The following is a 6,704-nucleotide window of genomic DNA, read 5'->3' as shown; positions in this document are numbered from 1 at the left end:
GAAAGAGAAAAGAAAAAAGAAAGAAAAATAGAAAGATCCATCAACCTGTACAAACACTACTTGGTAGGTCTCGTTCCACAGGAAAGTGGAGTGTGTTATTAAGTTTTCAACATTTCAAAAGGTTATTCTAATATCTTATATTGTGTGTATGTGTGTGTGTGTACTGCTTATCTCACCCCGTGCTGTTGCCAAGTGATCCTTGTCATTTTGAACATCAGCTCTAGGACTAAGTGTTGTGACTTGTGGGATTATTTGTCCACAGCTGGAGTCAGTCAATGCTTCAATAGCTGTCTGTCATTAGCCGCTGCTTTAAACAGAAGCTATTGGAGAGATCTGGCACTCTGCCTCACATTCTCCACCCATACAGTCTCTTCAAATGCTGCGGCCAATGGGACATGAGGCCAAATCCAAATCTATTGGGCATCATTGTTAACCTCAGGCTTGAAGGCTAGGTTATGTAACTGCTGTACTTTTATATTTTAAGAACTCCCAAGAAAAAAAAGAGTAGCTGTAAAACTAAATGTTACTCACGAGGGTCCTGTTTTCCACCAATGTTTTCTCTGATTTCCATTCTAGATAGACTTCCAGGCTTTAACTACTAATAATAAATTTGCCCTAAAGGCAGTCTGGCTGTTTCCTGCATCTTTAACAAATTTTTATTATCATTGTTAGCATTGTTTTCATTTTATTTTTACATTTCTGATGTAATATATATTTTCAAGACAAGTCAGTCTTGGGATTAGCAAGTTGCACCTGGACCAAAAGGAAAAATGGAGTTGGTGAAATGAAGGAACAACTCTTCTCATCTCTAAAAATTCATGGCAGAGTTGCCCTTGAACACCTAACCCCCAGCTGATTCACAGATGTGGCTGCCTGCCACTCCAAGTGTGTGTGTGTGGTCATTGCCCCTAGTCACTATTTTGTGTCTGTGTGTTTACTTCCACAGATGGGTTAAATGCGAGACCAAAATTTTGTGGTACTGCTATGCAATGACAATAAAGAACACATTTCATGTTTGCGACAGTTAGTGGCCCCATCGAGTTCAGTATTTTATCACATTCATTTTGTTAATTTAATGTATTAATTATTGCAAATAATATAACGTGATTATGGTGAGTCATACCAAATGTTCAGAAACTGTAAACAGTATTTTTATTTAATCTAATCAATTCCACTTATCCAATTATGTAGGAATCTGTGTGAGATGAATGTTGAATGTTGATGCTAGTGAGCAGTGAAGTGAAGTAATCCACTGTGAAAATAACTCACAAAGACAGCCACAAAGATTAAATGGACAGCACATCTTCATTGTATCAATCAATTATATTCCACAATAAGAAAAAGACATTTTACATACTGCAAAAGAAATGTTTATCAATGCTATATTGGTTGCTCACATACAAAACTCATTCATTATTAGAAATCATATATTTCTATTAATTTTATTTGTTATTGAAGGAAAAATGGAGAGCCAGGGATGGACAGCCCTGGTCTATAGCATGAATCCAAAGAAAGCTTTTTCATAATGTTTTATTCACAATTATTCACATTTCTCGCTACAGCTATTATCACTTATCAAGAGTCTACAGTTTGGAGTACTAATGTGATGTAACTGGATGTACTCTCATTTACATAATAATTACTGTAGCTAATTAACGATACATCTAGACCTAACCCTAACTCTAACCTTAAACCGACTGACCAAAACTATGTCATTTCACTCTTTTAGTATTTCACATTAAATTATCAGTTTTCCTCACATCTCATGACCTGCCTTCAAAAGTTATAGAGCATCTTCTGCAGTGCTGAGCCTGGAGAAGCAATGTCAAAAGTCCTATTCTCACTTTTACAGGTCTGTGGAACATCACAATGCCTTTGAAACTCTAATTTATGGTAGGAACTAACCAATTTTGCTTTAATGGCAGTTTTGACTGGAATAAATGGCTTTAGTACATTACAACACACAAATAGGCTGTTTCAGTACAGAATTTGTTTTATACATGTAAAGTGCAGTTGCAGTTGTTGCATTTGTAGGTTTTTCATTAAAACTTCCCCTTGGCAAAATTTTATTTGTAAATATACAGCAGCTGATTGTTATGTGTTTCAGTGAAACTCTCAGATGATTACTGTGAAAAAGGAGGAACATGGTGTTGAGGGTCACACCACAAATCACATGAATCACTGTCAGAGAGAAGTGAAGGCATTCAACTGCTGGGTGTTCTTCATGTGTAGGCGTGGCGTGACATGTAGTTATTAGACAGTACATCCAGTTATATCTTATTATTATTCCAAACAAGGAACTGTAGGCTGTTGACAGGTGATAATAGCTGTGGTGAGAAATGTGAATAATTGAGAATGGAGCGGTATCAACACTGGATGTGAAAAATAAAGGATTTTGGAAGCAGATCACAGGATCAGGATTGGACAGGCTTAGGGTTAGCCCTGAAAAAGAAGAAACACTATTGAATCTCTATTAAAAGTATTCAGTAGTCTGTTCTTTAAAAAGAAAAGCAGGCATTTATAAATTAAGATACACAAGATATCTCTCTGACATTTCTGCTATTTGAAGCCCTCCATTTTTCTTTCAGTGACAAGGCCTGGAAAACCACCATAAATGTCATTACTCTAATGTTACGATACTTTAATATTCCATCTTATTTCCAATTTGAAAACATCTGCAGGTGTTTTTGATCATCTGATCTGTCCACTGTGAGAAGACCACCCTAGACTTTGTGGGTGTGAAGAAACTATTAAGATGTAAATTAAATAGACAACAAAGAAGATTAGAGAATAATTGTTTGTTATTATTATACTTATATAGCGCCTTTCTAGATACCCAAGGACGCTTTACAATCAACACTGCTCAGAACGCTCAATTCACACACTGGTGAGAAGCAGCAGCCAAACGCGCACAACCAGAAACGACCATCCACCTGGAGGACTGCATCGGGCACTAGGGTTTCACCCAGGACAGAGCGCCAATCCATATCTGGGCACACACACATTCATTAACTCACAAACCAGGACAGTTATTACAGAAGCCAATTCACCTACCCTCCATGTTTTTGGACTGTGGGAGGAAACCGGAGACCCCGGAGGAAACCCACGCAGACACGGGGAGAACATGGAAACTCCACCCAGATGGGACTTGAACCCAAGATCCCAGTGCTGGGAGGCGAACGTGCTAACCACCAAGCCACCGTGCCGCCCTTGTGTAGTAAAGGAACACCATTTACTAAGGTGACATATTAGGAAAAACATTTTCAGTACTTGTGCATTTACATTTGGGTATCCTTGTGCACAAACCACCCAACAATCAGATAGCAATGAAAATTTGCCAGAATGTGGCCCATACTTGGCCTTTAATAATGACACTGACTTAAAGTGAGTTTGGTTTCTTCAACTCAGCCACATGTCCACATTATATAGGTCAGTGGTTAAGTGTTTTGTGAAACAAATCGGGGCCATACACAAAGTCAAGCTTTGCTCACAACACTTAGTGCCATAACAGAGACATAAATACAACTTAGGCCCAAATGTGCTAACTGGGTTTATAATAAAACAAACCAGCCAGTTATTTGTAGGATGCTTAAATCACAAATATGGGATGAAGAGAAAAAACATCTGTTCTGGGCTTCTCTTTTAACATCAGGAAGTTTTTGTAATACCCCAAAGAATCTCCACCTGCAGCCTGTTGTTCTGTGAGAGAACAAATGCAGGGTTAATTCACATAAAACAAACACAATGAGCACAGACAAATAAGAGAACTTGCTTCTTGGCTTTCTTCTAGCTCACACAGGGTAGGGTTGGGATGCGCAATTTAGAGGAATAAGTGGTCACATTAGCAGTCCAGAACAACACTAGCAGTCCAGTTCCCTTCTACTTCTGTTTCTTGCTACCCTTGTCTCCACTGAAAGCTTCCAGATGCATTCAGAGGAAGGAACTATAAAAGTTATTTCACACCATTCCAATTTACTGTTAAGTTGCAGAGAGCAGCTGCTCACAGAAATTAACGCTGTGAGCAGAACTGCTTGTGGGGTCTGGCACAGGTCTGTAGACACTGGACCTGTTATTAGTCCAGAGAGAAGCTAAACCTAGAGGCTTTGTCTTCTCAGTTTATTTTCAGAATGGCCAGAGATGTAACAGAGCAATACACCTACCTCCTGCCTATGTGTGTGTTTATGTATATTAAAATATTGCAAAGTGTTACATCACCAAGCGCAATGCAAAGCACTGGATGCAGTGATGACAAGCAGGCTGGCACTGGACTCTAGAACAGTGGAGATGTGTTCACTGGAGGGAAGAATCATGCTTCTCCATCTGGCTGCCTGATGGACGAGTCCGGGTTTGGCAGTTGGCAGGAGAATGGTACTTGTCTAATGGCATTGTGGCAAGTTATGGTGTGGGGTTGTTTTTGCAGGTGATGGGCTTGGTTCCTTTGTTCCTGTGAAAGGAACTCTTAATGCTTCAGCATAACAAGAAATTTTGGACAATTTCATGCTTCAAATTTCATGTTTTAGGGATGGTTCCAACATGACCGTGCACCAGTGCACAAAGCAAGGTCCATAAAGACATGGATGAGTGAGTTGGAACTTGAGAGTCCTAACTTCAACTCAATAGAACACCTTTGGGATGAATTAGAGTGGAGACTGCGAGCCAGACCTTTTCATCCCACATCATTATCTGACTTCACAAATGCACTTCTGGAAGAATGGTCAAAAATTCCCATAAACACACTCCTAAATCTTGTGGAAAGCCTTCCCTGAAGAGTTGAAGCTGTTATAGCTGCAAAGGGTGGTCCGACATCATATGAAAACCTATGGATTAAGAATGGGGTGTCACTCAAGTTCAGATGTGCGTGAAGGCAGACAAACACATACTTTTGGCAATATAGTGTATGTGTCAATTATTAAAAAATAAATAATTTCTGATCCTTCATATAAGCAATGCTTTGCATCAGTGACATTGTGTATACTTGTGTATACATTGTGTAAAAGGGTATCCTGATATAGTGGGTAAGATCAAGACATAAGTGGATTAAAGGCCACCGTGCTATGTTAGTTATGATACTGCTGTATCTATGCAGATTGGGCACGCTGATCCAAAATCACAACATCAAAGATTGTTGTGGTGTAAAGAAATGCCCCATGAAGTCAATATTTGACTGAAATATAGGATATATCTTATATTCCTCAGGTTTCTCTTTAAAGGGGAAACTTTTCAAGCATGCAGAAAGAAAAATAAACACATGAACCTGCTACTCGCTACCCTATGACAAACTCACTGGTGACATGTAAACTTATTCTTGACAGGATTATCTTTCTGATCCTGCTTCAGAAGCGTTCAAGGTGCTCCAATACACACAGACACACACACACAAATGAGTGAGCCATTTAAACTTGGCTAGGGTAAACCTTGCGGCTAGCCACTTCTGATCTGGGTGCAGGCCAAACATTCACAAAAAACTCCTCCTGTACAAACACAGACTCTCTCTCTCTCACACACACACACACACACACAGAGAGAGAGAGAGAGAGAGAGAAAGAGACTCTCGAGAACGCAGCTTTATTCACTTTCCACTGCTCTGCTCTGCTTTAGTCTAAATATTTCATGACTCTTTAGCAACATACCAAAGTAATGATTATGGTGGCCTGGTGTGAGTCATGCTAGCTGCCCTCAAGCTGCGAAGCTGCGTTGTCTTCTGCATTTCTTTTGTGTTACATGTTAACCCCAATTATTACAAGATGCTTCATTTGAGAGCTAAATTACACAGTTCGAGCTGTCATTAAAATGAAAAGAACCTAACAACAAGGAATATGTCCAATATTGTACAAACAGTACAGTAAACAAAGAAACAGTGTCATTGACTCATTTAATTGTGCCCCCTTGTGGAGCAAATCTTAAACAAGTGTGAGTATGTACATTTGTGAGTGACTGACTGAGAGAATGTGAGAGTGAGTTTTAAAGCCAGTTCCAAGGAATACAACCTTCGTCTATTTCATTTCCAGTAAGAATAACCAACTTATTTCAACACTCGCATCAGAACCAAATAACAGGAAACATATTACACTGCAGGCTCAGGAACAAAATATATCATCAAGGGTTTTAATACACAGTGCATCCAGTCTTTTGAGTTTTTATACAGCTTCCGTTCTTTGCAAAACACTTCCGTTTTTAAGAGTTCAAATTGGTTAAATACTCTGCTTCTCACAATCCAAGTTATTCCAAGAATATTTGATGATGCATATGGGGTGAATGGTCCACATGCAGCTTCTTTGTGTGTTTGCAAATGTTTCTTGTTTTGTGTCTGTTTGCTTTCCTCAGTAGCAGACTCTTGTCTTCACATCCTAACAGACCCACAGTGCTGAGATGTTTTCCTCAGAGTGGGAGGAGGGGCTTAAATGTCTGTGGATTTGTTCAAGTCTCAAGTATGAATGGAGGTTGACTTTCACCAGTATTTCTGTAAGATTTATCTGATGATAACTGTTTCGGTACTGGGATTGGTTGTTAGGAGTCCCATGTTCTACACATTATTAAATCATTATTTGATTCAAGTTTTGGAAAGTCCATATATAAAAAGAAAAGTTGATATATATATGTGTGTGTGCGTGTGTGTGTGTGTGAACAGTACTACAAATGAAGTTTATATTAGAGTTGATATTAGAGATGTGGTCATGTTCTAAGGACTAACCTATTACTAACAT

The sequence above is a fragment of the Hoplias malabaricus genome, chromosome 4, assembly GCF_029633855.1.
Source record: "Hoplias malabaricus isolate fHopMal1 chromosome 4, fHopMal1.hap1, whole genome shotgun sequence".
Classification (NCBI taxonomy): Eukaryota; Metazoa; Chordata; class Actinopteri; order Characiformes; family Erythrinidae; genus Hoplias; species Hoplias malabaricus.
This window is presented reverse-complemented; position numbering follows the sequence as displayed.